General features: G+C 36.3%; 1 protein-coding gene across 4 annotated transcripts in view; it reads right to left on the bottom strand.

The window, feature by feature from the left end:
- Positions 1-12,305, bottom strand: part of enox2 (ecto-NOX disulfide-thiol exchanger 2) — a 360,733-nt gene that overhangs the window by 345,423 nt on the left and 3,005 nt on the right. The window lies entirely within an intron of this gene.

The following is a 12,305-nucleotide window of genomic DNA, read 5'->3' as shown; positions in this document are numbered from 1 at the left end:
ACAAATGAAATAACAATGCCCTTTGTTTTTTAGATGAGTCTAACAGTGTTTAGGTATGGAAATGTAATAATTAGAGATGCACCGATTGCAATTTTCTTGCATTCCAAAATACTACAGAAATTAAATCAAATAGAAAATAACACTGGATACTGTGGATAGTCTTCATTGTAAAAATTAAATGACTGTCTAGCTCGGAATCGGAAAGACATGAGACCGGGCCAAGCTGAGCTGAGACAAGAAAAATCGCCTCATTAGGGTCCCTGGCCGGTGCATCTCTATTAATAACCAAATGTAAAATAACCCTGCTTAGTCTTTACTGTATAAATGAATTATAACTAATCTTTGTTAAAGCTACAGAAGTGATTTTCTCTTTGTATTTTGTTATTTAATTAACATTAATAACACGGACAGCAGCTGGTATACACAGTGCATCCAGAAAGTATTCACAGTGCCTCACTTTTTCATATTTTGATTGAATTCATAATTTTTCTCAAAATTCTACAAACAACACCCCAAATGTGAAAGAAGTGTATTTGTAATCTTTGAGAATGTATTTAAAAAAAAAAAAAAAAAACCTTCATGTACATAAGTATTCACAGCCTTTGCCATGCCACTCAAAATTGAGATGAGGTATATCCTGTTTCCACTGATCATCCTTGAGATGTTTCTAACTCTTGATTGGAGTCCACCTGTAGTAAAATTCAGTTGATTGGACATTATGTGGAAAGGCATACGCCAATCATGTCTGGAGAAAACCAGGCACCTCTGATCACCTGGCCAGTGCCATCCCTACATTGAAGCATGGTGGCGGCAGCATCATGCTGTGGGGATGTTTTTCAGCAGCAATGTCCCCAATTGACCACCTGATTGAACACATCTGGAGAGATCTGAAAATGGCTGTGCACAGACACTCCCCATCCAACCTGATGGAACTTGAGAGGTCCTGCAAAGAACAATGGGAGAAACTGCACAAAAATAGCTGTGCCAAGTTTTTAGCATTATATTCAAAAATACTTTAAATACTTTGAAGGCTGTAACATTAATCAGTTTTGGAATAAGGCTGTAAAATGTGGAAAACATTGAACAACGCGGATACTTTCCAGATGCACTTTATTAGGCTTCTGTCATTTTAAGACCGAAAGCACGGATTAAATATAATGATACACAAGTGTTTACTTTCTCATTTGTTTACATTCATGTAAGCAACTGTTTACGAGGATACACAAAATGCAGACATTTTGACATAATTGTACATGTATTTGTCCATTCAAACTCAGTGGGGAAAAGAATGCAAATCAATGTCCGTCTGCTGTCGATGCTAAAATTATATTTTTTTTGATATACATCACGCTTTTTCAGCATCACATGCATGATCACTAGTGTTAAGATGCTGTCAAGTAAAAATACTTCTAATAATGCGTACCAAAATTGTCTCAATTTTATCTTATTTATTTACTTTCTTGTTGCATAAAAGCACACTCAAAATCATGCTGCTGTACTGAATATCAGCACAGTTATAATAAAGCCAAATTAATAATCAGATTAATTCAAAGGGTATTTATTAGTACATTATTAAAAACTGCATTTCTTTATTTCTATTTTTGCCACTGCTGCTGTCTACAGAAACTACCACACTTCATCAATTAAGAGAATTAAACCAGGCCCACTAAACACTTGCTTACTTTTTGAAATGTCAGTTGCTTTTTATACATAAGCTTTAATGTTGTTACTTAGCAGCAGTTCATGTCTTCTTTCCATCTGACAATTATTTTGAAACTCTTTAATCTCTTTTTCTGGCATATAAACAGATTTTCAGACTTGCTTTTCTTATGTTTCTGTAATCTGTATTAGTCTACTTTTGCTCTTTGTCTTACTCTGATAATCATACTTGATCTAAATGGTCATTAGTTATATAAAAAAACAAAATAAAAATAAAAACATTTTGACATGTTTTGCTTGAAAAGTCTGCTAGTGCCATTTTTTCTAACACTAAATGCCCATTCCTTTAACATTTTAATTTGTATTAGTCTACATTGTTTCTTTGTCTTACTTTGATAATCATACTTGATCTAAATTGTCATAGTTTTATATTAGTTATATAAACAAATGTCAAATTAATTTTGGAGCCACTTAAATGTACATATCTGATTCTGAATTCAAATAAATATTACTAGACTAAATCCATCAATATCACCCTCAAATCATAAATTATTGATTTTTTTTATTTTTAAATCTAAATAAAAGCAAGCTTTCATGCTGCTATCAAGGCCCTGAAAATATCTTGACAACTCATTAGTGATTCCATCTAGCAATCAAGTCTATTCTGTCTAAAAATATTAAATTAAGATGTCAAAAATTGTTCCCTATGTAAGAGCTTCTTCTGTGAAATGATGAACAGCAGATTCATAAAAAGAATTTGACAGTGACAGGAGGCTTTTAATATTAAGCACACACACACACACACACACACACACACACACACACACACACACACACACGCACTCACACACGCACTCACACACGCACACACACACACACACACCTTCCACTCAATGACCAACCATGGTTCATTGATTACCTTATCAGAGGAATGTCAAAAGGGAAACGCTCGCTTATTTCTATTTCTGTGGAGAGAGAGAAATTAGTTGTGTGACAGTATTTCCGCATGAAAGAATATTCAAATGACAGCTGCTATCTCTCAACAACGCAATACAACATAAACCAACAAAACAAATATAAAAGCCACGCAAGTGCTAATGGAAGCTCTGCCCTTGACTAACCAGTGCATTCTTCATGCTTGAACCTTTGAGATGTGTGAATGTCCTCCATTAAGAGACAGGCACATGTACGTTTAGTGGGTTATTATGAGAAATTTACCTTTTCTTTCAACACAGCCTTTTTCTAGACCTTTTTCTAGAGGATGTTCTAGATCCTCCTTGCTTACAGACCATTTCAGTCCATATTTCGTTTCCTGTAAAGAAGTTGTTGCTCTGAATCATATATATTTGCCATCTTTAAGCGGGTAAAAGTGCAATAAATCCCTTTATGTGACTGATATCCAAACCCTCTTTGATATCTAAAATCTCTTTGAATGCTATAAGGCAGGATAAAATGATACACAAAGATATATTTAAAAGCCTGCAGTAATTTCCTCTTCAACAGCCGAATATCAAACAAGCATAAGGAAATAAACACATTTACTGCTGATCCCCCATTTCCTTTAGTCAAAGACTAGGCAGGCTTTAATCTAAGTCCTCGCTGCACAGAGTAAGCAGCAGTGTTAAGAACAGCAAATTGAGGTCTACAAGAACAGACTGTACAGTGCAACACATAAATGAAACTCTCTACACTTTTATAGCATCAGCCAGAGGAATACAATGTATTTAACATACCTGAAAAACCTTATAAGCGAAGCCTGAGCCTTATTATTTGTGTGGAAAGGTAGAAATTCATCTCAGAACAAGAACATGAAATGCAAACGAAACAAAGGACAAGAGCAAAAGAAAGATTATAGGCTAAAACAAAAGTATAGAAACTAGGGATGAATAAAGGATTAGTTTGCCCAAATATGCAAAAATTGTTCTAGGCAATGATACTAAGCATGCAGAAGTATATCAAAAAAGCGGTTTATATTACCACTATTACATATTATGCACCTTTTTACAAGATGTAAAATAATTCTCTGATGTCCCCTGAGTGTGTATGTGAAGTTTTAGCTCAAATTACCCCACAGATCATGTTTTATAGCCTGTTAAAATTGCCATTTTTTGTGTATGTCCATTTAAATGCAAATGAGCTGCTGCTCCCTGTCTGTTCTTTCAAGAAGAGGGCGGAGCTTCAATAGCTAGTGCAAAAACAACAACAACAGAACATGCCAGAAACTAACGGTGTTCAGTTCGAAGCAGTCTCGCGGACAAAAGCTTACAGAGACAGATAATATTTGCTGCATGGACATAGAACAGGTATAGTTCAGTTTAATTCCATGTTTAACTTATGTTGCCATCTTGCTTTTATCCAATAGTACAAGTCTGTTATAGCGGACCCTGTCCGAATGATGGCCTATGTTCATAAAATCACTTTAAGAGCTGAATTCACAGTACAAGAAGTGCGCATTAAAGTCTTATCCATAAACATCTCTATCTCTTGCATTATCATCAGCATACATAGCAAATTACTAGGGCTGGAGGAAAAAAAAAATCAGAAGAATATATATTTTTTTAAATCTGGTGGATTCAGAATCGATTCTCAAAGGCCACAAATTATTTTTTTTCCCGCTAACATTGAACATAAGATTAACGTAAATCTAATTACTAGTCTTCTCCATTGGATGTCACCCATTTGGCTTGCGTGATCTTACAAAGGAGCAAGAGGCACACGTCATTCATTCATTCATTCATTCAGTGCTTAAATGGTAGCTTGAGGTGTGTTAATGTGAAATGCTGTAGTAATACCAAAAATCTGCGGAACCATTTGATGTGACAACACCCCCACAGCCGAGCACACAACCTCTAAACATAGATCTCATACACGCGAATGCTTGCCTTGCATTAGGATCAAACTTGAGCATTCACTTAAGCACGTACGCAGTGTCGCCGCTCCCATAACGAGCATCGCGCGCTCCGTGTAGGGCACCAAGTGCTGAGGGGGCACCAAAATAGCCTAGTGAAAAATCAATCATAATATAATAATAATGCCGATATTATTTTATTATAGGAATATATTATTAGGCACTTTTTTCCCACGAGGTGAGATCTTGCATGGAGCCCCAGTCCGAGAGATTGACAGTCATGTTTGGTTTCTTCCATTTTCTAATGATTGCTCCAACAGTGGACCTTTTTTCACCAAGCTGCTTGGCCATTTCCCTGTAGCCCTTTCCAGCCTTGTGGAGGTGTACAATTTTCTCTCTAGTGTCTTTGGACAGCTCTTTGGTCTTGGCCATGTTAGTAGTTGGATTCTTACTGATTGTATGGAGTGATAAGGTGTCGCTATGCAGCTAACGACCTCAAACAGGTGCATCTAATTTAGGATAATAAATGGAGTGGAGGAGGACATTTTAAAGGCAGACTAACCGGTCTTTGAGGGTCAGAATTCTAGATTCTTTGTTTTAATATTTTGACTGATCCTTTTTCTTCGTATGTCCAACTTAATGCAGGGGCAATGCTGAGCAATGTACAAGGAGGAGCACGTGGCCAAGAGGAAGACACAAATTACAAGCAACCATCTACAGGCACACATCAACCCCAGCCGGCCAGCAGGTCTGTAGACTCCACAACAGTACCACGCCCTGATCAACCACCCTCAACCAGTTATTTAATTATTCAAAGTGACATTGAATTCTGGAACAACATGTCTGGTTTATTTTGATACAATACACAATTCTGTGTATTGAAGAAAAGTTTGCACTTTCAAATGTGTAGTGTGTTTTAGCTAGTCTACATAATATGTTTACAAAGTCAGCAAAGCTGTTTACATTTTATTTTTATTGTTCTTAAGTTTTATACTTTGATGCTGCTATTGTGTTATTGGTATTGAGTTATATGTTTGGTTAATAAAAAGTTAAACTGGCAACAAAAACTAGGGCACCGAAATGGCTAGCAGCGGCACTGCACGTACGTTAGCCATTATAGACATATTCAAATCAACTTAGGCAACGCAGGACAAATAACTCAAACCCTAATAGCTTATATTATAAACAGATTTCCTCAAATAAAAGTTAGTCTACATGAGTCAGCAAATTAAGTTGTTGTTGTCCGTTTCCACGGCAACTACTTGTGTCCAGGAATGAATATGTTTTTTTTGTGTATGAAAAATAAATGCACACATGACAAGTGGAACACTCACAAGAGAAGCTTGTTGTGTGTACTGAAAATTACTGTAAATCATCCAATATCCTTGTTATGTTTTAGAATAAATCAAAATATTCATAAAATACTTCTCAGATAATTTTAGAATAAAGTTGCATCAAAATTGTATTTAACAATTGTATGGATTTTAAATATAGAGAAGGGTTTTGTTTTAATGTACCCAGGTGTACCTAAAATAAAAAGAATTAATATACAGGCTTGTGGCTCACCCACTTGCAAACTTATGTTTACTGTTCTTTTGTATTTGTATTAAATCTATATTTACTTGAGTTGAATCAAGAATCAAAAATCGAATTGATTCGAAATGGAATTGATTTGAGGGCTTGTGAATCGAAATCGAATCGAAACATCTGAATCGATACTCAGTCCTACAAATTACACAAAACATTTGTTACAACTAACAATAAACAAATATATACATACATACATTTTCCTTTTCAGGGGGTGTTTGATAAACTGGTAAACTTTATATCTGTAAAACAACTCTGATGGAATGTAATAAAGTGTGTGCTCTCCTTTTCATGAATGCCGTGACCAGTATCGCTACATAGACTATAAGCTGGATCATGAACAGCTGGTACTGATTCATCCTTAAAGCTACACTGTGTGATCTAGCGGTGTAAATGTATATGAGAATCCAGTGAATATCAGTTTCTGTTCCTCTCAATTACAATTTCGTTTTAACTCCTATGGTGGCCTATTTAGTCCAAGAACATGGCTTCCAGTTCGACCTCCTCCATGAGTGCCATCGAGTGTTAAAACGCGAAAGGCCAAGCTTGAATTGATGGGTATGTTTGGCTAATGTACTTTCAAGATGGAGAGGCAACATGGCGACCAGCATTTGAACCCTCACCCGTATGTATTTTCAATGGCATATTATACACTTACGAAAATACTTTACTACTTGAAAGAAGTAAATATACATTAATGAGAACATATATTTCTGAAAGAACTAAGTGTTTTTAGCTAAGAATTAACCAAATTATTTTCTCGTGCACTGAGAAAATGGGGAACATTGGCTAACTGGCTGAGGGCGGAAACTATGCTAATACAGAACAATCTGTCAGCGCCGTGTGTGGAAATGTGCAGATTAAGGGCCGTAATGTTATAATAGATCCCCTTCCTACGTCAGAAGGCGAGAGAAATCGGAGGCTCATTTTTTCACATGCTTTCAAAGAAATGGCTTACCAAAACTGAGTTACTGGGTTGTCCTTTTTTGTGTTTGGTTGGAAGATGCACTGGAGACCAGGTTATAGCACTTAAACACGGGAATAGTTAGATTTTCATGATATGTCCCCTTTAAAATTCAAGTTTTCTGAATAAATGCATTATGCGAGAAACAGACCAAAATTGCCATTTACTGACAGCTTTCCCTCTAGTGAGCTAGTCAAACCTGATAGGCAAATAAAAGGTCTGAATCCAAAGAATGATTTGTTCATTAATCAGACAATTTATTCTGTCATAAATGTGAAGACAAATATGTGAACAAGCGTCTGATTTAGGCTTTAGTGCCTTTTACAGTGTAGGGGGCAGGACACTTCAGCCTCTAGAGAACAATTGACTATACAGGAAGTCTGATAAGACGTTGAAGTGCATAATGATTTCATCAAAACTGTTGATCCATATTGGTGGTAGAGAGAGATACATACATACATATATGTAACTAAATGTAAACTTTTTCATTGTTCTGGAGCACATTCGCTTAGATATAGATAATCATAAGACTAGCATATTCATACAAACAGCCAAAACACACAAAACATTTCAGCCAGTTTATCACAATAAATCATTGTATGGTTTCAAAAGACTTTGCACATAGTGCACAAGTTATATGGAGTTTATTATAATATTAAATTATATATAATTTATTTTTTATGAACTTTGCACTACCTAAAGATTCAAAATATAAATGATTCAAAAGGTCTGCATTTTTTAGATGTTTATCCTTTTAAACAGAAAGGAAAATAACTGAATGAAAGAATGACAGAAGAAGTGCAAAATTAATTTGAATGCACTCCTAAATCAATATTTTTCTGCAACAGAGAGAGATCGCACTCAATGAACAATGGAATTACCGCACTGCTTTGCACTGAACATTTGTGAGTCTAAACAAACCACTTTTTTTAAGTTTACAAGAAAACGGCCACCTAGGGATGTCAAAAGAACAATTTGGTAACAAGTCGGTACTGAAATTTTGAAAATGTGACGATACCAGCATTTCTGTAGTACCGAGAATATTCGGTACCTACCAACAGGCAGCTGTGTTCAGTCACTTCCGTGTTTATTGAAGTGCAGGGCTCCAGACTACTAATCTCAATTTAATTTACCACACACACCACACCAGACAAGAAGCGCAACATCTCGGACAACTCACACACTCCGCACACCCGACACACATATTCAGTAGCGTGGGAAGGGGGGTGATGCGGGGGCTGCAAGCCCCCCTTTTATTATAGCATCGGTGGACTAAAAGTATATTGTATTTAAAACATGAAATGAAATAAAATAAATTAAAATAGACTGACATAACACTGTGTTTGATATGTGATTAAAATAATGGGCAGTGGATAAGATATAAACTAATGATTAATTATTTGAATAATTTCTTCAGGAAGTGCTTTCGTCACCGTTGCGTCACCCAACTCACTCTCGTTTGGTCATGGCTAGCAATAAGCGTATTTTTAGACTTTTTTTGAGTAACGTTCCTACTAACACGGTTAAGAAAAGTAAAATTGGGAAATCTTCTCAAATAAAGTATTTAAACTACAATGACGCTGACCTTGACACCGACACAAACTCTGTTCAGACATCCGTGAGGTTTGTGAGCTGGACGTTAACATGCACTCTCACCAGTCTGCTGAGGTCGGGAGATATTTTACAAACGGGATTATAAATCATTATTTCTCCAAATATGCGCACATGATGGACTAAGAGCCCTGGCGGATGCTGGATATTGTATGTAGCCTATGAACACAAATAAAAAGAATGCTTTATGAGTGATGATTAACGTGTGTTTGTGTATGATCCATGGGACAAGACCCACCCACTTTTTAAAACCAATGATATTGGACCCACTCACTTTTATCATCACTAATTCAACACGTCTGTTTACTACCCCTAACCGAGAAAAACCTATTAGGTGTTTTACACTTTTTTTCCACTTTTTTAAATATTTTCTAATTTTTTATTATTTTATTAATTTACAACATAATGACGTCACACCTTTTCCGACCCAACTTTCAGTCTGTTTTTGCCTTATGGTAGAGTCATGAATATTAATGTTGAGCTCTGCTCTGATTGGCCTATTTCAGCAGCTCACCGCTCACAGCAGTTCAGTGAAGCGGCTCGTGAGTCCAGACTGTCCTGACAGAACACAGACCGACTAAATTAAACTTAAACAAAACATCTCAAATCCCCCGAACAGAGCTTTTCTGTGAAAAGAAACCCGTATACACTCCGGTTTTTACCTAAACATGTCCAATCTGGCAACCATATGCACACGAGCTCTCTCTCACGCACGGACGATCTGAACACACCAATAAACAAGTAAGCTGCATTTTATCAATCTCCATTTGAGATGTTCTGTAAAGTGTGTTATTCAGCCTACATTATAGACTTGTCTTTTTTCGTCAACGATATTGCGTGTTTATATAACGTTAGTCACAATGTAGGCTAACGTTACGCAGTGACTGTGATGTAGCCTAATCTGAAATACAAATAGGAAAAAAGATCACCATACTTCAGTTCTCAAAAATATAAATATATAACTTATATTTTTACAAAATGAATAGCCTTGTCAAATGACTGTCGTTTTAACTTATATGGTGGAAAAGGTGACGTTTGCTAGAAGGATCGAGTGAACGATCTAAGCAATGTATCTACGGTTGTATTTTGTAATACAAAATAATAATTTTGTTAACCTAATTAACCTTTGTCATTAGACACACTATTTAGTTTTGTATGGTACTTGGAGTTTCCTATTGTTACTGTACTGGCATCGTGCATTATCAAGACAATGCTGTCTCTCTAAGAAACTTTCAATTTAATCAGAAATTGTTTAAACAGTCAATAAGTGGATAAAATCGCTACTTACTGCTTGCAGGAATATAGTTGCCACTTTGTTGAGTTTAAGACGCTGAGTGAAGCGTGCTTGAAATGGGCAGAACAAACGAACGATCTTGAATTAAATTGTTGTGATATCGGATTATAAACATCAACCATGACTGTTGACATATTTTATCTTTGGGAAGGATATGTAAAGTCCTCTCGTCTCCTGAACAGCCTGAACATGAAGTGTGTCCATGCGGGCAGCTTGTTTTGATGATTCGCTCCCATTTCCGCCTGACAGCTGCACATGTTTGGACAGATGAAAATGTTGGGGGCGTGCATATGAATGATCCCCAACGTTTGCGTCATGGTTGGGTTTATGTTGAGAAGCACTTTTTTTTCTGTTGCGTTATGGATTCACGAGATTTACATAAAAAGTAGGAGGCAATGGTGTTTGAGACTCACAGTATGTGATGTCAATGTACAGAACTCTTATTATTTCACCATGACAAGGTTAATTCAATTTTTTCATTCTAGTGCACCTTTAAGATAATGTCTATAGGTTACTATGTTATGATTGTACTGTAAAATTGAATACAACCGTTGCGAAGCCTTCAGCCTCAACAATGTACCTCAGGCCGTTACTTACATTAAAGCGTTACTTCAGCGATTAGCATATGGCTTTGTATCAGTAGAAACCCTGGAGTATATTCAAATGATTGTGCTTTCCCCCTCATATTCCCCTAAGACAAGAGATTTATGCATTTTATTTCTGGAAAAATTGAATGTTTGGCCAAAGGCTAAAGACTACAGCCAGCAGAGGGAGCCAATTCCGCGTGTTATGAACCCGCGCATGGGGGATGGAGATCACACTCACAGCTCAGCTCGCAGGCACTCATTTAAACGGAGCTATGGTGAGCAATGTAAGTGTTTTAACTTCTCTAATTAATTTCTATGAAAGTTAAGTTATATTTTGCAGCACATGGTGAAGTCAATAAGTACATTAATGTCAATTTGAGACAATTGCAATGTAAATTTAATATAAAAGGTAAATGGCGTTCTGTGGTGTGGCTGGAGTCGTACCTGGGCGCCGCGGACAGACAGCGATTGGAGCCGCCTTCAAATGTTTATTATTTCCTTATAATGATTACCATCATAAATAATAAACTCCTTGAATTTAACTTCATATTTATCTCAAAATAGTTAAATGAAATAGTAAAATAGTTCCAACAGATTTGGCTGTGGTACCGAAATTGGTACAGAGAACCGTAAAATTTTAATAGCATTGGTACCAACTACTGGAATTTTGATACTGGACATCCCTACGGCCACCTTTAGCTTAGTGACAACAAGCCCACTGATACCAGCCAGTGGTTGCGCATATCTCGGGTTGCTGCTAGGATACAAAGCTTTTCATATGAATCACTAGACGTGTAATTGGTGCAGTCCTGAAACGCACACGCTCTGCATCATTCCACACTGTCCGCACTCTTAATATACTTAAATCCTACAACATAGAAGCAGAGCACAGAGAAAAACAAGACAGGGACCAATTGAATCATTAACTCTACCAAGAGCCCATTTCTATAAGCACACCTGGTTCGAATACTTAGATGATCATAAAGCTTATTTAACAACAGTATAAATGCATCACATCACTTTGCTGCAAACATTCAGCCAAACATCTTAATGTTTATCCGTCAGCAGTCACACAGCACAATTTATCTAATTATTTATAATTACTTTCTAATACTCCGTTTGACTGTCAACAAGCAGTAAGACTATAATTGAACAAATATGAAGAAATAATGTAATTTTGAAACATGTGCTATTTTTGATCTAAAAATTGTAATAACCATGGTAACATTAATGTGAAACTTGGCAGTTTACGTAATGAAAAATGTCTCCTATAAACTTTTGAAGTTTGAATAACCAAGAAGAGCAAAACCCATATGTCAGCAAAAAAAAGAAAAATAATAATAACTTCAGCCCATGATTTACTCACCCTCAAGCCATCCTATGTGTATATGACTTTCGTCTTTCAGATGAACAAAATTAGAGTAATATTAATAAATATCCCAAAACCCAAAAGTTTGAAGCATAAAAAGTGCATCCATTCATCATAAACATACTCCACACGGCTCCGGGGGTTAATAAAGACCTTCTGGTAGTTTTTTTTAGTTTAATTGAACTGCGCAACACTTGAACCCTTTCTTCGTAAGTTGAATATGGAAGGTGGAAGCCAGATATTTTATTTTATAAAGTATGTTTTTCCTACAAAAACCCATCGATTGGCTTCAGAAGTACTTTATTAACCCCTGGTGGCGTGTAGAGAACGTTTATAATAGAGGAATTCACTTGTTTGAGCTTCAAACTCAATGGACCCCGTCACTG

This window comes from Pseudorasbora parva, chromosome 11 (genome assembly GCF_024679245.1).
Source record: "Pseudorasbora parva isolate DD20220531a chromosome 11, ASM2467924v1, whole genome shotgun sequence".
NCBI classification, from domain to species: domain Eukaryota; kingdom Metazoa; phylum Chordata; class Actinopteri; order Cypriniformes; family Gobionidae; genus Pseudorasbora; species Pseudorasbora parva.
The sequence above is the reverse complement of the archived record's forward strand: the minus strand, read 5'-3'. Positions and strand labels throughout refer to the sequence as shown.